This window comes from Gossypium arboreum, chromosome 9 (assembly GCF_025698485.1).
Source record: "Gossypium arboreum isolate Shixiya-1 chromosome 9, ASM2569848v2, whole genome shotgun sequence".
Classification (NCBI taxonomy): domain Eukaryota; kingdom Viridiplantae; phylum Streptophyta; class Magnoliopsida; order Malvales; family Malvaceae; genus Gossypium; species Gossypium arboreum.
Genome location: NC_069078.1, coordinates 49573595 through 49600432, shown reverse-complemented (window position 1 = coordinate 49600432; position 26838 = coordinate 49573595).

Below are 26838 nucleotides of genomic sequence, written 5' to 3'. Positions count from 1 at the left end.
TATATCCTCAGAATCCTTATTGAGTATAGTTTTAGTAGAAACAAATCTCATAGTCATATGAATTTTGTCCAGAGAGAAATGTGGTCTGTAGTAAACAGAGGTTAGACCAGTCGAGTCCTGAAACAGGGGTAACTTTAACTAATAAACTGTACTAATTGGCCCAACCAAAAATTCTAGAAAAAAATTAGTAGATAGGTATATGAGTCTAGATTTAGGAAAAATTTACGGATCTTGATTTCAAGTTTCGTAACTCGAGATATGATTTTTCTTGTGACTGTGATGCAAGTAGCTTAAAAGCTGTGAATGTAGAAATAAATGATTTGAAGTTCTTAATTTGATAAATATTGTTCGGTAACCCCTCAAGCTCGACTCCGGCGATGGTCTCGGGCGTGGGTGCGTTACAAAAAGAATTGGAATTCTTTGAAAATATCAAGGGTTTGGAAGGAGAAGATATTTGTGCCTCCGAAAAGGGAACTGAAAAAGAGAACCTATCGAAAGTTTGTCCTTACATCCCTGGAAGTGTTCTAAACAATTGGACTACGAAAGAGATCTTTATAGTTTTTAGGGCTATTTCAGAGTAATATTCAGAACACGCTTATTGCTTTAAGCCTGGGAGCAATAGGAATCCTTTTGTGAAAAAAGTACATGTCCACTATTTTTATTTCAATAAAAAAAATGCATCTTTGTGTCCCATTTGGCAAATATTCTTCTATATTTTTCATTTCTTTCATACTCATACCACACAGATAATTATTCTTAAATTTATTTGTTCTTTAGGTCTTCTTTTATTCCTATAACAAGTCTTCAGATATCAATGATATGAACGACGTCGCTGCTAACTCAAAGTCTCCTTTTCAGTAGGATATGTGTCCAGAGGAACTTCCGGACTTTGAAGATGATTGAGATTGTACCTTATCTCCTGATTTGTTAAGAATAGTAGAGTAAGACGAGGAATAGATCCCACCTCAGAAAGAGTTAGTGGAAATTATGAGCTTAGGGGATGAACAAGAAAAGAAAAAAGTAAAAATCGAAACTTGCATCACTACAGAGACAAGGCGAAACCTCGTTGAGTTACTCCAAGAATTCAAAGATGTCTTTGCATGGTCGTATCAAGACATGTCTGGTTTAAGTACTGATACCGTGGTACATCAGCTTCTCATAAAGGAAGAATACAAGCTGGTTCAATAGAAACTTCGAAGGATGAGGCCTGACGTCTTGTTAAAAATAAAAAAGAGGTCAAAAAACAATTTGATGCTAATTTCTTACAAGTCATCAAATACTCGGAATGGGTTACCAATATAGTCCCAGTCCCTAAGAAAGATGGGAAAGTACAAATGTGTGTAGACTAAAGGGATTTAAACAAAGCCAGCTCGAAGGATAATTTCCCGTTCCCTAACATCGATACCTTAGTGGACAATATGACAGGTCATTCACTGTTCTCCTTCATGGATGGTTTGTTCGGATACAACCAGATAAAGATGCATCCTGAAGATATGGAAAAGACCATATTCATAACAATGTGGAGAACATTTTACTATAAAGTGATGCCATTCGGATTGAAAAATGCGGGAGCAACATATCAAAAAGCCATGGTAACTTTGTTCCATGATATGATGCACTAAGAAATCGAGGTTTATGTCATTGATATGACTGCAAAATCTCAAACAGAAAAGAAGCATGTGAAAGTCTTGAGGAAACTATTTTGAGGTTTAAAAAATTCTAGCTAAAGCTAAATCCAGCAAAATACACTTTCAGGGCTACGTCGGGCAAATTATTGGGGTCTGTAGTCAACAAAAAAGAGATGGAGATTGACTTGGATAATGTCAAGGCCATTCAGGAGTTACCACCACCACATACCCAAAAGGAGGTCTAGGGTTTCTTAGGGAGATTAAATTATATTGCCTAATTCATTTCACAACTAACTGAGAAATGTGACCCTATATTTCGTTTCCTTAAGAAACATGACCCAGATGTATGGGATGAGGAATGCCAGAAGACCTTCAACAAGGTCAAACATTACTTGTCCAATGTCTTAGTGCTGATTCTACCTAGCTCAGATAAACCACTGATATTATATTTGGCAGTATTGGGAAATTCTATGGGATGCATACTTGGCTAATATGATGAATCAGGGAGGAAAGAAAGATCGGTATATTACCTCATTAAGAAGTTCACTAAATGTGAGATAAGACATTCGTCAATTGAGAAGTTGTGTTACGCCTTAATCTGGACAACCCAGAGGCTGAGACAATACATGTTGGACCATACGACTTGACTCGTCTCAAAAATGGAACCTTTAAAATACATGATAGAGTCAACCGTAATGAATGGAAGAATGGATCAATAGTAAATTCTGCTCTTCGAATTTGGTATAATCTATGTGAACTAAAAGGCAGTAAAGGGAAGTGCAATAGCGAATTTCTTGGCTAGCAGAGCTCTAGAGGATTACGAGAACGAGGATCTGATATATGTTGTAACCACTGAAGAAGGTGCTCTAAAAGAATATCCCTAGAAACTAAATTTTGACAGAGCCTCAAACACCATTGGTAATGGAATTGGGGCAGTCCTGGTATCCCCAGACGGAGATCATTATTCTCTCACCAGTAAACTTGACTTTGATTGGACAAATAACATGACAGAATATGAAGCATGTATCATGGGTATTCATATAGCTATAGAATGCTAGATCAAGGTACTAGAAGTATAGAGGGATTCTACACTAGTGGTCTATCAACTCAAAGGTGAATGGGAGACGAGAGATCCCAAGTTGGTTAATTATTGAAGGCTGGTCCTTGATTTAATTAAGGAGTTTGATGACATCACCTTCTATTACGTCCCGCGAGATGAAAATCAAATAGCTGATGCCTTGGCTACTTTAGCTTCCATGGTTAAAATGAACAAACAAGAGGATGTAAAACCTATTCAGATGAGTATTTATGAGGCTCCAGCCCATTGTTACAACATCAAGGAAGAAGAAAAAGATGATCATCCTTGGTACCACAACATACTGCAATATGTAAAGAACTGTGAATACCCTGAGCAGGCAACCAAGAATGATAAAAGGACGTTAAAGAGACTAGCCAATGAGTATGTCTTAGATGGGGAGATCCTATACAAAAGAAGAAAGATCAAGTGTTACTAAGATGTGTAGATGCTGTCGAGGCCAAGAAAATCCTGGAAGAAGCCCATGAAGGTGTTTGCGAAACACATGGTAATGATTTTACAATGGCCAGGAAAATCATGAGATTTGGATATTATTGGTCCTCCATGGAAAGGGATTGTATCAATTATGCTAAGAGGTGTCATAAATTCCAAATTTATGATGACAAAATTCATGTGCCTCTTTCATCTCTTCATGTTATGACTTCTACATAGCATTTTTCTATATGGGGCATAGATGTTATTGGGCCGATATCACCAAAAGCTTCTAATGGGCATCGATTCATCTTTGTGGTAATCCATTACTTCACCAAATGGGTAAAAGCCATTTCTTATGCCAATGTCACAAAATCGGCAGTTAGCAAATTCTTGAAGAAAGAGATCATATGTCGGTATAAAATGCCAGAAATGATCATATGTCGATATTTGAACAATAGCACGATATTGACAGTCTGCAGTCAATTTAAGATCAAACATCACAACTCGTCACCATATCGCCCAAAATGAATGGTGCAGTGGAGCCAGCCAATAATAACATTAAGAAGATTGTAGGGAAAATGACAGAGACTTATAAAGATTGACATGAAAAGTTACCATTTGCCTTATTTGCTTATTGAACAGTTGTCAAAACCTCCACCAGGGCAACACCTTTCCCATTGGTTTATGGAATGGAGGCAGTTTTGCCCATTAAAGTCAAGATTCTTTCTCTCTGAGTTTTATCAAAGTTAAATTTAGATGAAGCAAAATGGACCAAATCTCGATATGATCACTTGAACTTGATCGAAGATAAGAGGCTAAAAGTTATCCATCATAGTCAAATGTACCAAAAATGAATGATACGAGCTCTTGAAAAAAATGTCTACTCTAGAGAATTCCATGAGGGGGACCTAGTGTTGAAAAAGATCTTGCCCATACAAAAAGACTTCAGAGGAAAATGGATTTCCAATTGGAAAGGACATTATGTGGTGAAGAATGCCTTTTCTGGAGGAACGTTGATTTTGACCGAGATGGATGGTAGAGATTTGCCCAACCCTGTGAATTCAGATTCAATCAAGAGGTATTTCACCTAAAAAAAAAGAAAAGAGAGGCCAAGGCAAAAACCTGCAAAGGGCGTCTTAAGACCAAAGGAGTTTTGAGGTGAAAACCTGAAAAGGGCAGCTCAAATTTTGACCAAAGAATGAGCATGAAATAGTCGTTTCCCCATATAGGCAACAATGAGGAGAAACTTTACATCATGAGGCATCAACAAAGTATTGTAGTCCTCCTAAACACATATCAGGCTAGGAATGGGCCTCAGCAAGTTTGCTCAGAGAAGCTCATACTGCGATATCTAGGGCAACTAATTTCATTTTCACTCATTTTGTGTTTTTGTAATGTGTACCACTTTGATTAATCTTTTTATAAAGGGCTTTGCTCCCAATAAGTTTCAGTCTTATCTATTTTTTATGACCTTTTTCAAGTATTTTTACATTGAAATAACGGTTAGTGGACTAACAATGTCAAAGTATACAAGGATTTCTGCATATCGCTCTGAAAATTTCTAAATAGTACAGGGATCTAAAACAGGACAACAAGTTAGAATTAACCAAATTTAAAGGTTGGAAAGATCTTGGAACAAATAGTCCAGATTGTGATTACCTCTTTGGGTTTCCTATCAAAGATACCAGACCTGAACAAGAAGGCATGGTAACACATTAGTGATAGAACCTTGACTAACAATGAGTAATGTCAACCAAAGAACTAAAAGGGGACCATTCTCGAAAATGAAATTTTGCATTCTTACAAATATTATTCATATACACCTAATTAGGAGCATTTGATTCATTCTGATCATAACATCCTAATTGCTTGGAAAAATATAAGCCTATGAAATAGATTCTACAATCATGTTCCCCAAGAGCGGTGTAACAGATCAATGAAATAGTAAATCCTATACCTTTAAAGTTGCAGTGGGTCAGATTGAAGTTACTATAGCGAGTCTTATCTCCCTGAAGTTGCAGTGCAGCAAAATGAAGCTACAAACCTTATACCCTTGAAGCTGCAGTGGGTCAGATATTACCATGGCAAATCTTATCTCTCTAAAGTTGTAGTGGAGCAAGATGAATCTACAAATCCTATATCCCTGAAGATGCAGTGGATCGGATTGAAGATACAATTTTTATACCCCTAAAGTTACAGTGGGTCAGATTAAAGTTACCATGGCAAATCTTATCTCCCTAAAGTTGCAATGGAGCAAGATGAAGCTACTAATCTTATATCCTTGAAGTTTTATTAGATCGATTAAAGATACAAATCATATATCCCTGAAGTTGCAGTGGGTCGAAATGAAACTATAATAAGGAATCTTATCTTCCTGAAGTTGCAGTGGAGCAAGATGAAGCTACAAATCTTATATCCTTGAAGTTGCAGTGGATCAGATTAAAGTTATAATTCTTAGACTCCTTAAGTTACAGTGGGTCAGAATCAAACCACAATGGCAAATCTTATCTCCCTGAAGTTGATGTGAAGTAAGATGAAGCTACAAATATTATACCCCTAAAGGTTTAGATTGAATCTACCATAATAAATCTTATCTCCTTAAAGTTACAGTGGAGCAAGATGAAGCCACAAATCCTATACCCCTAAAGTTACAGTGGGTTGGATTGAAGTTACCATAGCGAATCTTATCTTCCTGAAGTTGCAATGGAGCAAGATGAAGCTACAAATATTATATTCCTAAAGAGGTAGTAGATTGGATCAAAGTTACAATAGCAAATCTTATCTACCTAAAGTTGCAGTGGAGCAAGATGAAGCTACAAATCCTATACCCCTGAAGTTGCAGTGGGTTGGATTGAAGTTACCATAGAGAATCTTATCTTCTTGAAGTTGCAGTAGGGCAAGATGAAGATACAAATCCTATACCCTTGAAGTTGCAATGGGTCGGATCAAAGTTACCATAGCGAATCTTATCTCCCTGAAGTTGTAGTAGAGCAAGATGAAGCTACAATTCCTATACCCTTGTAGTTGTAATGGGTCGGAATGAAATTATAACGACGAATCTTATCTCTCTGAAGTTACAGTGGACCGAATTGAAGATACGATTCCTATACCCCTGAAGTTGTAGTGGTTCAGAATGAAATTACAATGGCGAATCTTATCCCCCTAAAGTTGCAGTGGAGCAAGATGAAGCTGCAAATCCTATATCCTTAAAGTTACAGTGGATCGGATTGAAGATACAATTCCTATACCCCTGAAGTAACAATGGGTCGAAATGAAATTACAATAGTGAATCTTATCTCCTTAAAGTTGCAATGGAGCAAGATGAAACTATTACACTAAATCTTGCCTTCCTAAAGTTGTAGCGAAACGGATACAATAAAGTAAAATAACCAATAGACTGAAGAAGTGGGAGAAGCACCACAGAAGTCGAGATTAAGTGGGATTGGATAGAATTGGTCCTTTTTTAAGGTCTTTGCTCCCTTCTTGTTACACGAAAACAAGAAAAGAGGGGCAACTGTAGTGGCCCAAATTCATTAGTCCCAGACAAAACAAATATCAAAAAATAAAAAATAATATTAATATCAAAGTCCATTTACGAAAAAAACAGATTGGCCCAAATTACAAGCCCAAACCTAAACAACCCTAACCCAAACCTACTAAACCTAATAACTTAGCAGCCTGAAACCTAAAAATTTTCAAAAACCTTAGCTCCCTCTAGTGCAGCAGTCTCATCATGTCAGCAGGCTTACTATCAAACACCCCTTCTGCCACCATCACCTGCAAAACAACAGAGAAACAGAAAAAGAAAACAAAAGTAGAGAAAAGAAAAGAAAAACATGAAAAATAATATACCTTATAATATATCTGGCTATAAAAGTCGAAATCATCTTGTAATACAAAAAAAAAAATCGAATACAAAAAAATAACGAAGTTAAAAAGAAAAAACAAGGTTGTTCATCTTTTTTTCCCCTTTCTTTTACCTTTTATTTTGTAAAATACAAAAAAGAAAAAAGAAAGGATTTAAGTTTTTACCTATTAGGCGCCGCTGAAGAGACCCTTTTCTCTAACTCGAGAAGCCTCGGAACACCCTAGGGCTCTGATGAGGGCCTCATCGAAAAGGGAAAATCCCGAAAGGTTTCATTGCTTTCGGTCAAGCTTTGATTGATTTTCTGGGGGATTTGGACTCTAGATCTATGTCCCACACGAAAAAAGGAAAAAAGTAGGTGTTTTTCCAAAAATTTTCGGCCACCAGAGGCGGCGGTCGCCGTTGCCAATGATCGGTGGCCATGGTGAAGCTGTAATGCCCTCACGGCCAAATGAAGGGGAGCGTTAAGAGAAAAAAAGCAAAAAAAAAATTTAATAGAGAAGAGATTATTTTTTTAGGGTATTAAACTTAAATAGACCACCAAAACGATATCGTTTTTGTCTTGGCTTTAGATGCCTCAAAACGGTGTTGTTTTGAAGCTAACTAGAATGAATGACCCGTTCCCCTCCCAGGATCCGCGTGTTTTTGAAGGCAGGGGATATTTGCTATGTTGGTCCTTCCACTTTTTTGCTTCTTTTTAATTTCGTCCTATTTATTTTTTATTTATTTTAATTTTTACCCCATAATTTTAATTTCTCCACAAATCAGTCTCTTAACCCACTATTGACCTACCAAGGTAATGACACGTATGCTAGGTTGGGGAAAATAACACCTTGGATCTCTGTACTTTTTATTTTTTTTGATTTAATCCTTTGTTTTGCCTTTTTTGTTTTTTAATTTATACTTAGAATTTCTTTTGGATTTTAATTTAGTCCTTTGCCTACTTTTCTTTTTGTTATTTCATTATTTTATTTTATCATTTCGTGCACTTTTATTTTATGATTATTTATATTTTTCCTCTCGTCTAAATTATACAATTTTATTTACATGTAGTTTTTTTGTCATTAGATATTATTATTATTATTATTATTATTATTATTATTATTATTATTATTATTATTATTATTATTATTATTTACTATTTCCTCAAATTTCCTATTTATTTTATTTTGGTCCTTTACTTTTAAATGTTGATATTATTAATACTATTAATACTATTAGTATATTTTATTTTGGATATAATTATATTATCATACATTTTATATTATTTCACTATTCTTATCATAATTATCATATAGTACTATTTCTTATTATTGTATTCATTATAGTATTGTCATTTTATTTCATTGCTTATGTTGTTATTTTGTTAATATAATAATTTTTCCATCTTCGTACATTGTAAATATTACTACATACTCTCATCCGTTTTTGGCACAAGCGCATGAAAAATAATTAAAACTGAGGCAATGTTCGTTATTTTCATGATTCGAGGAGTCATGTTCCTAATTTACGGAGTATGGCCTCTTCTTAGAACCGAAATAACCAAACATCCTATTTAAAATTCAAGGCACGTAGGATTTAGGTAATAATCAAATGACGAGTATTCTTGTCTTCGAGGATTCGAGATATCGTGCCCTAACTTACGAGACATTTTTTTTCTCGATTAATTCAAAATAAGAAGGCCTTTCATAAAATTTAATTTAGTTAGCGATATTTTAATCAAATAACATCATGCAAAAAAGGGGATCGTACTTTAAATTTTCTTTGATTTCTCAATTCTCGACACTAAGACATTAAGTAATCAACTAGGTACAAATTTTGGGCATTATGAGGGTGCTTATCCTTCCTCATGCGTAACCGACTTCTGAACTCATTTCTTGAAATTTTGTAGACCGAAAATCTTTGTTTTAGTAAATCTAACCTTTTATAAAATGATCAAACTATGAGGTGATCCGATCACACCTAATAAAAAGGATAAGTGGTGAGTCCATCTTCGTTTAAAAAAATAAAAAGTCAATTCCAAAAAGGTGTCGACAAATTCTTCATCTCTTTCACGACACAAAGTGGAAAAAGATTAGGGTCCCATGCTTTCAGTTTCAAAGCTTCAAATTGTAAGTGATTTGAGGTTCATTTTTTTTGTAAATTTTATGTTTTTGAGTTCGTATTAGCTCGATTTAGATTTCCCGAGGATCAATTTGTAAAATTGTTAAATGTGGTGGACGGTGCCACTGATGAAATTGAGTTATTCTTGAAACTTTATGGTAGATTATTGATGTTAGTTGCTAAATAGAACTATTTTGTAAAGTAATTTTTGATGGTTTTAATTATTTAAGGATTTAATTGGTAAAGTAATATATTTAAGGACTAGATGTGAAAATTTTCACAAATATGGGCTATAATGGAAGCTAGTAATAATCAGCTAGTATGGGTTTCCAAATAAATTGGGTTATTTGTAGGATTAGGGCCTAAGGACTAAATTGCATGAAAGAGAAAGGTTGAGGATAATTTTGTAAAATGCCATAGAATGACTTAATTGAATAAATAACTTAAATTTTATATTGATTTCGTTAATTTAATGAGTTTATTATTTTAGATCAAGAGCATGTTGGGAATTGGGGAAAGGAAAAGGTAGTTGACTAGTCTCTGTACTTTTGTTGTGTCTATAAATTAGTCCAGTAAGTTCTTTCAGTTTAATTATTGTATATTAATTTATTTGATGTTGTCCAATTATACAAATGAATTAGTAAACCATGTAAATACATCTATAACAGCCCATTTTTGGGTCAAATTGGAACAGTGATTTCTGGACCACAAATATAAAGTAGAAATATTCATTTTATTACTATTTTAAGGTCAACAGCATGATAAAATAATTGTGTGAAATTTTCGTTAAGAAATTTTATTGATTGAGTGCTCAATTTAACTAGAAGGACTAAATTGCAATAGGTGCAAAACATGAATTCTATAAGTTAAAGGCGTTTAATTGTTATGAATTTTTAAATTGGAGGTCCTTAAATGGTAATTAGAACATTATACTTTAGGATGGACAAAAATAGACATGGTTAAGTATGTTTTTAATGTTTTTCATTAAGGGTAAATTGGTAATTTTGTAAATAAAGACAAATTAACCTAATAAAAGTGTCCATCTTCTCAATTTAGTCCCCCTAGCCAAAATTTTGGAGAAATCCATAGCTAGGGTTTTGGCCAAGCTTTCAAGCATTATTGTAAGTCTATTCTTATCCCGTTTTTAATGATTTCTATATTTTTGAGATCGTTGTAACTTGATCTAGCTATTTCAAGGACTAATTTGAAAGAAAGTTAAATTCTAAAATTTTACCCATGTTGGATGTGCTTGTATTTTGATGTTTGATGATATAAAATGCATGTTTGTTGTTCGGTAAACAACAATTGTAAAGTGATTTTCAATAAAAAGTCAAATAGGGACTTATTTGTAAAAAGGTTATAAAATGTGTAGAAAAGTGTGAATAAATGAAAAATGTGGGATGTTATGAGTACAAAAAATATTCGACTAGGCTTGGGTTGTGAAGAAATTGAAAGAAATTCATTTTACGAGCTTAGGGACTAAATTGTAAAATGGTGAAATGTTAGAGGCAAAAATATAATTTTTTTGTAATGTGTTTTTGGACTATATTGAATAATATGATGATTAAATAAGCTAAATTTGCTATTATAGATCAAGAAAAACAAAGTTTGGATCTAGATCGGGGGAAAAATAAAATAATTTACGAATAGATCCCTTTTGCCATTTTTGCATCCGAGGTAAGTTCATATGTTAATAAGCTTTGTTAAAATTGTATTTTAAATTCTTTAATTTATGCATGAATTGTGTAATCGACTCTACGAACACATTTGACAATGTTCTGGCAAGTGAGAAATCCCAATCGAACCTTAGGAATAGATTAGGATACAAGTGACATGTCACTAGGGTATTAGGTTATATGATCCGGGTGCTGATCCTGTACGTCCTATCGTTGGTTGAGTATACCGACAAATGTTACAATTACTTGACAGCTTGTGTGAGCAGCACCGTGTAGCTACGTCTTGACTGACAGCTTGTGTGAGTAGGCCCGTTGATGGCTCGAGAACTAGCATATATATGTTATGAGATAGAGGTAGCAATGGCTACATATGTGGCACCTTGTGAGCAAGATTTCCCGGGTATCCAATATTATTATTTCGAGTGGTTCATTGGGTATGTCAATAATGAGAATAAGTATGAAATTATTACGAGATGGTATAGGTACGTACATCAAGCTTATGATTATTAAATTTGTGAAATGATGATTTTAAGGTAAGTTTGTGATGGAATGAATTATGGTCATGAGATTATGGTAAATTACATTATCTTATATTATATTACTTGAATGTTAAATGTATGGTAAGATTTGCTTATTTCTTTCATACGAGCTTACTAGGTTGTATAGCTTACTTCGTTTTACTTTCCATGTTTTATAGTGTCACCAAGCTAGCTCGGATTGGAGATCGTCAGAGATAGAATCACACTATCAAACTGTCATTTTGGGTATTGATGATCTTAATATTTTGAGTATACGACATGTATAGGGAGTTGGTCATTTTTTTATATGTGTCATCATGATTTTGGACAAATGTATTGGCTTGTAATAGTCAAAGACTTGATTTGGTATTTGGCCATGTAACTTGGCTCATTTTGGTTAAATTGATTGTAAGCTCTTATATATATATGCATGTATGTGCCAATGCCCTTTTGGTGATGTGGTATATATTGATTTGCTAAATGTTGATTGTGGCTTAATGACTTGTTGTGAAATGGAAGAGCTTGGTTTATTGGTATGATGGATTATCTTGATAAGTTAATGCAAGTTCAAAGTAGTCTTAATGGTGTTTTGAATGTGAAATTGGTATGTGTGATTTGGCATAATGAAATGTCACAAGCATGATTGATGATGGTATTTCTTTAACATGTATTAGCCATGATTGTGGATTTTTTGGTTGCCTAAGTATACCATGATTTATGCCATTGAATTTGTGTATAAGTATGTGTAAATGAGGGTGACAAATGGCTTGGTAAATAGCCTCTATTTTGTCCACACTGGAAGACGCACGGGCGTGTGTGACACATAGCCTCTCCCATGGGCAAGTGTTTTGGCCATGTGTCCCCTGCACCTTAATTTTGAGAAACAGAATGCTCAGAATTGAGCACAAGGGTAGAGACATAGGTGTGTGTCTCAACCTTGTGAGGGACACGACCCTAGACATAGGCGTGTGACCTGGCCTTGTGAAGTTTGCACCTATTTTATGAAAATTAAATTAACCACATGGCCTCGCACATGGGCGTGTGACTTGACCGTGTGATTTCAATTTGTTCATGCCTTGCAAGTCAGAGAGTTACACGAGTTAGGGACATGGGCATGTGTGACCACACGGCTTGCCTATACAGACGTGTCCTAAACCACACGGACGTGTGACCCCTATTTATAGCAAAAATTTTCTAAGTTTTGTAAAATTTCCTGAGTTAGTGGTTTAGTCCCGAACCACTTCCAAAGTATGTGTTGGGCCTCATAGGCTCATATTAGGGACTTTATGATTGAATACAAATGGTTTTAATTTGGATGCAAATTTATGACTCGATTTGTATGTTCGCTTGAGATGTAAGTCCGGTAATGCCTCGTATCCTGTTCCGGCGTTAAATACGGGTAAGGGGTGTTACAACATCGTTATGGAAATATGAAGTTAGGAAAGTGGAAGTGATGAATTACAAGAGATTATAATGTTATTAAACATATCGAGGTCTGCATTTGTTGTGGACTTATCGATATAAGGTTTTTTGGTGTGTTGAATGGATTAGATCTTATGAGCATTGGGTGTGCCGGTTGGAATGGCTCATTCGAGCATACGATGTCTGGATGGACAAACGATATGTTAAACCTTTTTATCGATCTTCTCACTGTGTTATGAATTATCAAAATAGAGAATTGATGAGAAAGGCAGTTGATATCATAGTTATTGAACTGATAAATTCTTACCTAATATGAGTTGTGTGTTTGACAAGAAATTACAGTTTATATCTTGCTATTGAATTAGTTTATGTTCGATAATATGTATTAAATATCGTAAACTTACTAAGCTTTTGGAAGCTTACTCGTTTTTATTTTATTTTATTTTAGTAGATCGCATTCTGTAAACGGGAGATCGGATCACTCGAAGAAACATCACACTATCTCAAGACTCTTTTGGTAGATTTTGAATCACTTGGCTTATATGGCATGTAATAGGCAAAAATGCTTTGTTGATATGATTTTGAACTATGCTTGATGATTGGTATTGAATGTTTCAAGTGGTTGCATGGTTGCAATGAATGAGCTTGTGAACTCTTATGAATATGTATGAAATGCTAAGTGAAATTACTATATTTTTGTATAGGATAGTTAAGATTGGTTTAGGTATGAGTAAGTATGAAACAAGATGATATATACAAATGTGTTCAGATTGTGTTGATAGTTAATGCATGAACATGATTTAGGTAATTGGAAATGACATAGATTAGGTGCTATATGGTGCTTTTGGAAGCTTGTTTGTGCATGTTGAGTTATGGTATATGTACTTGTGAAAATTGGTGGGGAATGGGCTTGAAATAGGTCCCTTCTGGGCACGCACAGCTTGGGACATGGGCTGTCACACGAGTTGTCACACAACCATGTGAAGCATACGGTCAAGCTACACGAGCGTGTGCCTAAGGTGTGTAGAAAAATAGAATAGGTGCAATTTTCACATGGGCTAACACACAGCCTGTGATAGGGCCATGTGAGAATATCTCCAAAGGTATACGGGCTGACACATGGCTTGCGACACATCCGTGTGATCCAAATCACAGAGTTGCACGGTCTACACATACGGGCGCGTGGGGTTGTACACGAGCATGTGGAATAACCACACGGTCTAGGCTTTCTCACACGACCTGAACACACGGCCATGTGACTCTTACTCTGAAATTTTTTTTGCCCTAAACTTTTTTTTTGTCTCAAATCGGTCCCTGATTGTTTCTAAACTATTTTTAAGGCCTCGAATGCTCGAATTAGGATCCGTAAATCTATGACTCTTCCATTTTGAAATATATATGAAATTCGTTATTTTAATTTAATAATTGACAACTATTTATTCTGAAAGGTTCAGTACAATAATATAATAATGCGCCACCTTATTCCGGTGACAAAAACGAGTTATGGGTGTTACAATGACCGTGTGACCAACCGTGTACAATTCAAAAATGAGACACACGGCCATGTCCCAGCCCGGGTGTCTGTCCGTGTGGTTATTCGAAGTATGGCCACACGTTCGTGTTACAGACCGTGTGTGTATTCGAAGTATGGTCACACGACTGTCTGCCAGGCCGTGTAACTCTCTGAGATCGTGTGAACAATCCTACATTTAAAATTTAAATGACACGATCGTGTGACAGCCCATGTTCCAAGCCATGTGCACCTAAAATTGCTTCTAAAACAAAATCTCACATGTCATTTGGGTACCAAGCCAAGCCTAAAATCAACCCTTATGTACTATCAAAAACACACAACCTAAGTGCCTAACCAATGTGCCCTCATAGAACCATAATTCAATATCAAATAAATTTGTATTCAACCTTAACAAATTCATACATTCCATCTATTTAAACATCAAGAACTATCCAAATTATCATCACCACTTCATACCATATATCAACATAAGTACTAATTTAACATGACCTATAATACACTATCAAAAGAACCAACTTATAAAACATATAACTACTACAAGTGTTAGCAACCTAATTCAAAACATGTCCAAACATTTACAAATTAAGCATCCTATGTACATACCACATATAACCACCAACCAAGACTTCAATATCTACTAATGATAAGTTGATGATATGTGTGAGCTCGGATGATCCGATCAACACGCTCCAAAATTTCAAAATCTAAAAAAAAATAATAATAACAAAGTAATTATATGAATTACTTAGTAAGTTTTCACAATTTAACATATTAACTTACCAAACTCATTTAAATGCAATTTGCACAAAGCAAATAAATCTTAACCTTATTCAACACAATCCAACAAATTTCATGTCAGTAACATTTAAATGCACGGATAATCAGATTTCATAATTCACTTATCTCATTGAAACAGTTTCCCATCAACTAATCTTTGTTCTTTCGATGGATCTTTGTAAAAGTATTTAAATACATGAGTCCAGAAACAAATAATGCTTATAATAGCTAATCAGGTACAATTAAATATGTCAAATTACTCGTTCGGGCTAAACCAAAGACAACACAGATAAATTAGCCAGGCTAGGGCTAGGTACATGTAAAATGACAATGGATTACCAGTCCAAGCTAAATCTAAGTCACATGTATATTTGAGTCTGCAACACATACAGGAGCTCGGCCCATAACAGAAATTCGATCAGCAATCTCATATATGGAACTTTTACTATCCACCGATATCATTTTCAGAATTCAAAATATTTCATATAAACCAAATTTATTTCAACTGTTTCAAAATATGTAATAATATCAATAACAACACTTAATAATGAATTATAAACAAAAAAATCGTAAGAATTTACCGGCTTTTAATAACTTACCAATGATCGAAGACAATTACTTAACGACCTTCTCTTTTCCACAATTAACAACTGATCTACTCGTTTCTTGATCTAAACATAATAACTTAATTTATTTAATTAATTCAAATACCATACAATACATAAACTCAAACAATTCATCCTATAATTATAACTTTACATGTTTACCCTCAACAATTTAACTTTATTCAATTTAATTCATACTTTAAAATTAAATCAATTAACATGCTTAAGCCAAAATCCTAACTAACTGAATTTCTTATAATCTCTATAACAGCCCATAAAATTCTCAATTTCACCATAAATCCATGAACTTTTACTAATTTAACATTTAAATTCCTAATCATCAACATCACCAAAAACTACTTAACAAATTAATATTAAGCTCACAAAACCATTATAAAACTTCAAAAATTTCATAAATTCAATAATGGCACAAGTCAAAACATCTAATAATTTAATGAATTAACACTCGAGTTAGTTGGATCTAGTTGCAACGATCTCAAAAACATAAAATTTACCAAAAGTGGAAATGAAAATCACTTACATGCAAGCCCTCCAAGTGACTGAATGTTCAAGCTAAAAACATGGTTGTTTCCTTCTTTAATTTTCGGCTAAATTAACAAAGATGATGATATTTTCTTTATTTTCTTCATTTTTTAAGTTTTATTATTTATTTACTTATTTACCATTATTAATTAACATCCATTTTAACCAATTCAATCTCACAATCGTACATTAACTATCTTCATGGCATAATTACCATTTAAGGCCATAAATTCAAATTAAATTAGCCATTTAATACTTTTAACTAATAACCACTAACTATCATAACTTTTACGCTTTAGTCTTTTTTCTTAATTATCTAACTTAAATGCTAAAATTTCTTAATCAAATTCTAATACGGTATTATAGATTTCTTTTAAATATTAATTAACCAATAAAACACTGACTTACTAGTTGGAATTGTGGTCCCGAAACCATTATTCTCGACACCACTGAAAAAGGGGAAGTTACAACTCTCCCCTCTAAAATAATTTTTGTCCTAAAAAATCTTATCAGAGAATAGATTCGGGTATTGAGATTTCATAGATTCTTCCGTTTCCCATGTAACTTCTCCAATTCCATGTTGACATCACAATACTTTAGCCAATGGAATATGTTTAACTAGTTCCTGTTTATAAGTTAGATAAGTTGCAAATCAATTTCATCCGTAGATAGCATGTGTGACGGATCTGACCGATAATGAAGGAGCATCAGAAACATGGAAAACGTTATGAATTAACTTGTGAAGGGCACAACTCTTTTAAGTGACCATATTTTTCAAAAGAAAAATAGATGGTTGGTAAAGCTTCGTATTCCACCCTTTGCAATTCTCCATTCACCATAACTTAGGAAACCAAAGGTTTATCAAGGTCAACGAAAACGGCCATTGTAGCAATTGCTGTCAGTATTTAGGTCAAGCTTGACCACCTTGCCCATCAAGCCTCCAACTACTTCCAGTATTCTCCTTTTATACATAAAGCCCGGGAGACCCGACAATCTAATCTACACCAAAACCATACTCAAGTAAGGTTTCTTGAGATTGAAAAATTTTATTCATGGCTGAACAGTGAGGTATTGATCATATATAATCTATGGTCCTTGCGACAAAGCTTTATTATAATCCTTGATGCATGAAGTTTAGCAAAAAAATAGCCATTCTCAATATCCATTAGATGGAATGACTTTGTTGGGATACCATAAACTACTAATCTGATTAAAAAAGGTAGCGTAACAAATATTCCAACCCAACAAATTCAGCACCACCATTGTCTCCATATCCTTGAACAGGATCTATTGAATATGTTCTGCTAATTCTATAGTCGGGATACCATTAACCATAGTCTTTTTAACATCACCTTCAAGGAAATCAAATTTGTTAGCACTATCATTTCCAGCAGATTGAAGCCTTTCACCTTGCTTATAAGCCTCTTTTCCAAGCAGCATATGTTTCCAAGAGACCTTTGATGGCGAATCCAAGCCCTCTATCATTTCAACATCCCCATCACCATCGCTTTCTTTAGATTTGACTTTTTCATTTCTCAATCATCAGTCGACCAAGATTCAAAGACACTAGCAATTTCCAGAAAAGAATCCATCGTCTATATCATTTTAAATAGAATTAGATACATCATATATCAAACTAAAGAAAATAATTTTAAGTTCATCTATTAATAAATAATATATGTTTAAGTATATAAATTATCTATTACTTTTAAATGTGTTTGATAAACCATTCAAAAATTTTCATTTAATTTTTAAATGTGTTTAATAATCATTTTAATATTTTACTTAATATAAAATTTCCAACAAAAAAGTGTTGAAGGGTCTGCTTGATTAACCATTGAAAAATTTTCATTAACTGAAAATTAATATTTTCAATAATTTAATTTTTAAATACGCTTAATAATTACAAATAAAAACTATTTGCTAGATTTATTCAATAAAAAATGTTGAAAATAATAAGTAGATAAGAACAACTTATCACTTAATAAAGAATATGTTAAGTTGAATAATTTTATTTATTTATATTGAAGACTATATTATCCTTTAATTATTTTGAATAGCATCTTATCAACTAAATGGTCATTTAAATTAATTATTTTGTTTAAGATATTAAACTTGAATTTTACATTCTTCTTGATTTAATATTTATTTTTTAGATTTACGATATTTATATTTTTAAGAATATAATTCAAAAATTATATATATTTATTAAGAATATACTTTATTCCAAATTTTAATATGTATAAAATGTTAATTTAGAATTGAAATTTGCTTAAAATAATATTAAATATTCAAAATATGAGGACACAAATGTAAAATAAAAACTTTCATAATTTTAAATTTAAAATTTATCAAATAGTCTAATTATACTCAATGTTTAATTTTAAATAACATGTCAAACAAATTTCATAATTCAAATTCATCACGTAACTTTTTAGCACTTATGGCACGTTTGGTTCATTGGAATGTAATAAAGTCGTAATAAAATGGTTATTTTGTAATAATAGAATATGATTGTAATAGAATTGAATATGCAGTGGTTTAGTTGGATGTAATGGAATATAATTGTAATAAATTAAATTTATTTATTTATAACTTTCTCCTAGAACATTCTCTACTCCTAGAAGAGTGTAGAAAAAAACCCAGAAAAAATGTTGAAACCAAGCAATTAATAAAAAAAGAAATGTATTTTTTTTAAAAGATCAACATATAAGAGTAAAAGACATGTCATCCTTCTACTACTAATGAGGCTGATCATTTTAATTTAGAAAAAAGAATAAACCCTTTCATGGTCGATGAAATTGAGATTTTGGGACTTTGGTAGTCCTTCAACCGAAGTGAGATAAGCAACCATAGAAAGACTAGAGAAAACTCTTGAGACCCTTTATTGGCTTAATCTTCAACCTAAAAGCTTATGAAAATTGATTTTTTTTTTCAGATTTTGGCACCAGTCGCTGCCTTCTTCCACCTTCATAGTATCAAAACATCCTAAAATTTCTCCCAAATGTTCTTTTTTTTATTCCTTTTCTTGTGAACAACCAGAATATAACAGATCTAAGAAAGCAAACCACTATTTCCTTCTTCTTAGCGTCCTCCATTGCCCCAACTTCTGGCCATATCCAGAACTCTCTTTTTTCTGTTTCTGTTCTATTTTTGCTTTAGATTTCGATAACAGTTGGATAATGCTAAACTTCTATTTGGAAATTAGTGAAATCTTGAAGGGTATTTTGGGATTATATCATCTTTGATAGCGTTGAATGGCTATTCTTTGGGTGGAGGTCGGAATACAAATCATTAAATAGAGCCTAAATTCTATTCTATTGAATAGTAGATCCCACGAACCAAATGAAGGAATAAGAAATACAGCTGAATCATGTGCTATTCGGTTGGCTATTACAGCCAACCAAACATACTTTTAAATTTTCATTTCTTAATTTCAGTTTAGACAACACCTAAGATAAGTAGGTAGGTAGCTACTTATCACTTTAATATATAAAATACTAAGTTGATTTTATTTTATTAAGAAGTTGATATAAATTATCTTTCTTAAAAAAATTAGATATTCAAATTAACATATTTATTTTTCATACAAAATTATCCAAAATAATATAAAATATTATATTAATAAGATTAGAATTAAAAATAAATACTATTTTAAAATTAATATTTATTTTTATCAAACAACATAATTATATTTACTAATTTAACAAACAATTTTCTAATATAAATTGAAACTTCTAAAATTTAGCAATAAAAATCAGCACTTAAATTTTCAGTTTATCAAACACACCCTTAAATAAAAAATCATCTAATTAATAAATTCAAATTAAATAATAAAATGTTCAGATAAATATTAATTAACTTTTACAAATTTTTATATTATATTTGTTAGAATTAAATTATCCAATTCTTATTTAAATAGAATACAAGTAGTAAAATAAAATAAAAGTAAAATCCATATAGAACTACACTTTTTTTTATTTTATTTTAGAATAAGATTTTTTAAACCTTATTAAACTCGATCTATTTTATATTCATTAGAATAAGGTGTTTCAATCTTACTAGAATATGGTTTTACAAGCCTATAAATAGACAAAGTTTATTCCTCTTGTAATCATTCGAATTCGACATGGTGAATTTTCTTCTCCTCTACCCGTGGTTTTTTTTCCAAAAGGGTTTCCACGTAAAATCTGTGTGTTCTTTATTTTTATTTTATTGTATTTTCACAAATTGGTATCAGAGCTTCTGGGTTGTTCATCTCGGTCACTATAATGACGTCTTTGAAGAATGAAATTCCGCTATTGGATCGCAACACCAGATTTGCATTGTGGCAGATTAAGATGCAAATAGTTCTTGCGTAGATGAATCTGGAGTATGCCTTGCTAGGGATAGATAAGATGCTTTCGACATTAACAGATGAATAGAAGAAGTGTAAGGAAAAGAAGCGTAAGGATCGAAAGGCGTTAACACAATTACATCTGTATTTGTCCAATGAAATTTGCAGGATGTGATGAAGTAGAAGACCGTCGTTGCATTATAGAAGAGGCTAGAACAAATATGTATGTCGAAAACTCTAACAAGCAAGTTGCATATGAAGCAGCGTCTTTATGCTCATCGTTTGGAAGAAGGTGCGTCCGTACAAGAACACTTAATAGTATTTAAAGAAATTCTCTGAAACTTGGAGGCCATGGAGGTTCAGTATGATAAGGAAGATCTAGGGTTGATTCTACTTTGTTCATTGCCCTCGTCTCATTCAACCTTTAGAGACACGATTTTATATAGCTGCAATTCTCTTACAGTTGATAAGGTTTATGATTTTTTGACCTCATATGATAAGATGAAACATCTTGTGGTTAAACCTGACTTTCAGGGAGAGGGGGTCTCATTGTTTATGGAAGACAAGATTGGAATGCTGATGATAATCGTGGAAAGACCTAGGAATGGAATCCTCGTGGTAAATCTAACTGTAGATCGAAGTCTTCAAAAAGAGGTAAAACTTGTAACTTCTGCAAGAAGAAAAAGCACATTAAATCTGAGTGATATAAGCTACAGAACAAGATTAAAAGAGAGGTTGAGAATTAAAAGGGAAAATAACTAGAAAATTTCGATGACGCTGATGTTGTAGAAGACTACAGTGATAATGACCTTCTAGTCACTTCTGTCAACAATTCTAAAGTAAGCGAGGAGTGGATACTTGATTCAGGCTGCACCTTCTATATGAGTCCCAATCGGGATTGGTTTACAACTTACGAAACAGTGTCTAAAGGTGTTATTTTGATGGGAAATAATGTTTCGTGTAAAATTACAGGTGTTGGAACAATTAAAATTAAGATGTTTGATAGAGTTGTCAGAACACTTAGTGATGTCATGTTCTAGAATTAATCATTGAGTACTCTTGATTCAAAAGAGTACAGATACACAGCTGAAAGTAGGGTTTTAAATATTTCCAAAGGTTCCCTTGTTGTGATGAAAGGGTAGAGAAAGACTACCAAGTTATATATTTTGCAGGGTTCTATTGTTATTGGTGATGCAGCTGTCATTTCCTCTTCCTTATCAGATGATGATATTACTAAATTGTGCCATATGCACCTAGGGCATATGAGTGAGAATGGCATGTCAGAATTGTGCAAAAGAGGACTTCTTGATGGGCAAGAAATTCGCAAACTGAAGTTTTTTGAGCACTGCATTTTTGGGAAGAAAAAGAGAGTTCAATTCACCAGAGGAATCCATAACACAAAGGGAACGTTGGAGTATATTCATTCTGATCTGTGGGGGCCATACAGAATGCCTTCGAGAGGTGGAGCTAATTATATGCTAGCTTTTGTTAATGATTTTTCCAGAAAATTTGGGCGTTCTTTCTAAAGTAAAAAATGATGTGTTTTTCGCATATAAGTATTGGAAAATTATGATTGAAAAATAGGCGAGAAAACAAATAAAATACCTCCGCATAGACAATGGCTTAGAGTTCTGTTCCTATGAGTTTAATAGACTGTACAAGTCAGAAGGGATCGTGAGACACTTAACAGTTTGTCATACTCCACAGCAAAATGGTGTTGCAGAACGAATGAACAAAATGATCATGGAGAAGGTTCGATGTTTGTTGTCAAATGTCAACTTACCAAAGTCGTTTTGGGTAAAAGCAGCCTCTACTGCATGTTTTTTAATCAACTGATCTCAATCTGTTGCCATTGAGAAAAAGACTCCACAAGAGGTATGGTCTAGTAATCCTGCTAATTATTCTGATTTAAAGATCTTTGGGTGTCTTGCTTATACTGATGTTGATGATGGAAAATTGGAACCGAGATCTATTAAATGTGTTTTTCTAGGGTATAAAGTTGGTGTAAAAGGGTATCAGTTATGGTGTCTTAAAAATAGAAAAATTGTGATTAGCAGAGATGTTGTTTTTGATGAAACTGCTATGCTACCTAACTTATCTATTAAAGACTCTTCCAATAAAAAAAATCAAAAGTAGGTGGAGCATCAAATTAACACAGAGTCGACTCCTCAAGCTAGTACAAAAATTGAGAATAAAGTTATTTTTTCACCATAATACTCTATCGCTAAAAATAGAACTAGAAAAAAAATTTAACCTCCAAAGAAGTATGCTGAGGCTGATCTAGTTGCTTATGCTTTAAATGTGGCTAAAGATATAGATGCAAACCAAGAGCCATCTAATTATTCTGAAGCGGTTAGCTGTGAAGACTCGGAAAAGTGGATGTTTGCTATGCAATAGGAGATGGACTCACTCCACAAAAACAACATGGGATCTTGTGAAACTTCCTAAAGGTAAAAAAGTTGTTCGTTGTAAATGGGTGTTTAAAAAGAAAGAAGGGACTTTAGGAATTGAAGAACCCAGATATAAAGCAAAGCTTGTTGCAAAGGGTTACAGTCAAATTCTAGGAGTGGACTTCACAGATGTGTTCTCCCTAGTTGTAAAGCATAGTTCGATTTAGCTTTACTTGGTATTATGGCCATGCATGATTTGGAGCTTGAGTAGTTAGATGTAAAAACTATATTTTTGCATGGAAAACTTGAGGAAGATATTTACATGTAACAACCCGAAGGTTTTATAGTCTCAAGAAAAGAGGACTATGTTTGCTTGCTAAAAAAGTCCCTTTACGGTTTGAAACAGTCACCAAGACAGTGGTACAAGAGGTTTGATTCCTTTATGACTTCTCATGATTTCAAAAGAAGTAGTTTTGAAAGTTGTGTTTACTTTAAAAAAATTAGTAATGGTTCTTTTGTGTATCTACTTCTTTATGTTGATGACATGTTGATAGTAGCAAAAGATAAAGGAGAGATAAGAAAGGTCAAAGCCTAACTAAGTGAAGAATTTGAGATGAAAGATTTGGGACCAGCAAAGAAGATACTTGGTATGGAGATTCTAAAAGATAGAAAAGTAAGTAAATTGTATCAGAAGGGGTACATTGAGAAAGTTCTTTGCAGGTTTAATATGCAGAATGCTAAGCCTATTAGTACTCCTTTAGCAGCCCATTTCAAACTTTCATCGGCTTTGTCTCCACAATCAGATGATGGGATTGAGTACATGTCACATGTTCCATACTCTAGTGCAGTGGGATCTCTCATGTATGCTATGGTTTGTTCACATCCAGATTTATCATATACAGTGAGTGCAGTTAGCAGATACATGGCGAATCCCGGTAAAGAACATTGGAAAGCAGTTCAGTGGATTTTAAGATACTTATGAGGTACTACTAATGTTTTCTTATAGTTTGGAAGAACTAGAGATGGAGTCATTGGGTATGTTGATGCTGATTTTGCTGGAGACCTTGATAGAAGAAGATCTCTCACAGGTTATGTCTTTACAATCGGAGGTTGTGCAATCAGTTGGAAAGCCACTTTGCAAACTACAGTCGCTTTGTCTACCACTGAAGTTAAGTACATGGTGATTACTGAGGCTTGTGAAGAAGCTATTTGGTTGAAGGGACTCTTTAGTGAACTCAATGAAGACCTTCAAATCAGTACAGTATTTTGTGACAGTCAGAGTGCAATCTTCCTTACAAAAGATCAAATGTTTCATGAGAGAACAAAATACATTGATGTTCGATATCATTTTATTCGTGATATTATTGCTCGTGTTGATATTACTGTGAGCAAAATTAGTACTCATGAAAATCCTGCAGATATGATAATTAAGTCACTTCTTTTAGCCAAGTTTGAACATTGCTTAGTCTTGGTTGGTGTTCATTATTGAAGTTAAACCCTTAAGGGGTTTTATCGAAAAGGTGAAAAACTTGTTCGTTGAGTGTTCGCGATGAAGAACTTGTTCATTGAGAATTCGTGTCAAGGTGGAGATTGTTAGAATTAAATGACCCGAATATTTATTTAAATAAAATATAGTGGTAAAATAAAATAAAAGTAAAATCCATATAGAACTACACTTCTTTTATTTTATTTTAGAATAAGGTTTTTTAACCCTTATTAAACTCCATCTATTTTATATTGATTAGAATAAGGTGTTTCAATCTTACTAGAATATGGTTTTACAAGCCTATAAATAGACATAGTCTATTTCTCTTGTAATCATTCAAATTCGACATAGTGAATTTTCTTCTCCTCTGCCAGTGGTTTTTTTCTCTAAAGGGTTTTCACGTAAAATCTGTGTGTTTTTATTTTTATTTTATTTTATTTTATTTTCAAAATATTTGATTTTTGAACTTTTAACATTCATGATATTTTTGAAATATAAATAAAAAACTTTTTTGAATTTTTTTGCCAAAATTCTTTATGAAATTTTTAACTTGCCCTTTTTTTTTTAATACACATATCATTAAACATTAATTAAAGCTATTCATATAAGCATAATAGATTTGGTTAGGGAATATAGTTTGTCTTCTTGTAGGAATTTGTCGGGGAATTTTGCTATCAAGCATACTTTGGAATCTCTAAGATGTGAATAATTTCTTTACCTCTAAAGACAACACAAATAGTAATCAATCCCTTCCTTTTGTAGATTAAAATAAAATGGGTAAACTCGATAGTAAGTTTACATTTTGATAATAACTTTAAAATTTATAAAATGGTCATTAAATTATTTAAAATTTTTATTTATATCATTGAACAATTTTAAAAATTATTTAAGTCGGTAGGTTTTTAAATTTTTTAAAAAGTCAAGCTAGCGAGATTTACGTGATTCTTCGATGATTGGTATGGTGGATCGGTACTTATCGATGAGTAAAAAAATATACTTTAGATCCAAGTTAATCTAACGGTTAATGCTAGAGATTGGAAAATAAATTTGTTTGAATTTTAGTTTGTAGATTCATGACATTTAGATAAATAAAACTGAATTGTAAAAGAGAATAGAACATGAGAGTATATATATCAAAATTTACATAATCGTTATTAATATAAATTTTCTCTTATTAAATTAAAACATGAATAAATTAATAGATATTTTAATAACTTATTATAAATATAAAATGAATGAATATAAATATTCATAAAATAATAGTTATATAATTAAAATATACATATATTTTTCATAAAAAATAACGTATTTAATTAACATTCTTTTTTGAAAATAATATTTTCCTAACGAAATATTTTTGAACTCTTTTAAATAATTAAATTAATGGTTTTTATAAAAATAATATTAAAATTAATTTAAAAAATAAGAGAAAGAAATTAATTACGAAAATAATTAATTTGTTACCAATGATGAAACAATCATTATAATTTTAGAAAATGTATATTTTATGCTATCAACATGTATTTTAAAAAAAATACACCTACTTTTATAAATATACACGATGAAAAGAAAAAACAAATTTTTTTTTTCGCGTACCACCTCACAAATCCGCATTTTAAAAAAATTGACCGAAAAGAAGCTGCTGCTGCAGTTTTTGTAGTTTCTTCAACTATTGCTTCACTGCTTCTTCAAACTTCTCTCTTGTTCTATCACTAGCCTTACTTGGGTCTTTCTCTACTATCCCTCTAAAACTAACATCTACCATATGTTAAGTAGCCTTCTTTTTTTTTTGAGTCAACTTTTTTCTAAAACCATAAAAATTATTTCTTCAATTCATATTATTTTTTTTCATGTGTATATATGAAAATGTAAGTATTTTTTAAAATTTATATTAATATCATCAATGTATCAGATGATATAACTTTTTTTACAAAAATGAAAGTGGCCCCACCAGTTTATCTGATGGACATCCTCATAATTAATTGTTATTGTATAGTAATTAATTTTTAATATCATTTTTATAAAAAACCCTAAACCAATCTTATAGTCTATAGAGGGTAGGAGGAGTCAAATTTGTGAGTTAATGTGGATGCCGTGTCAAACTGCCCTGCTCACAAAATCATTACAGGCTTAATAGCTATCATATCATTGGTTTTTGTTGGTATTTCTGTATTTAGCCAAATGGTAGCAATTATGAGACATGCTCTTATTTTGATTCCAAGTAACCTCTTAAGTGGATAACCTGCTATTTTATGTGGTGCATTTTATGTCTTTAGGTAAAAGAGTACGGGATCCCTTTCGCTCAAAATTTAAAATGTTTTAAATAAAATAATTCAACTTAAAAATAAATTTAGATAAAAATAATTAAATTTGTTTAAATTATGAGCCAGACTTAGTATAAATATTTAGTGTTTGAGTCTAGTTTACTAAATTTGTTATATAATA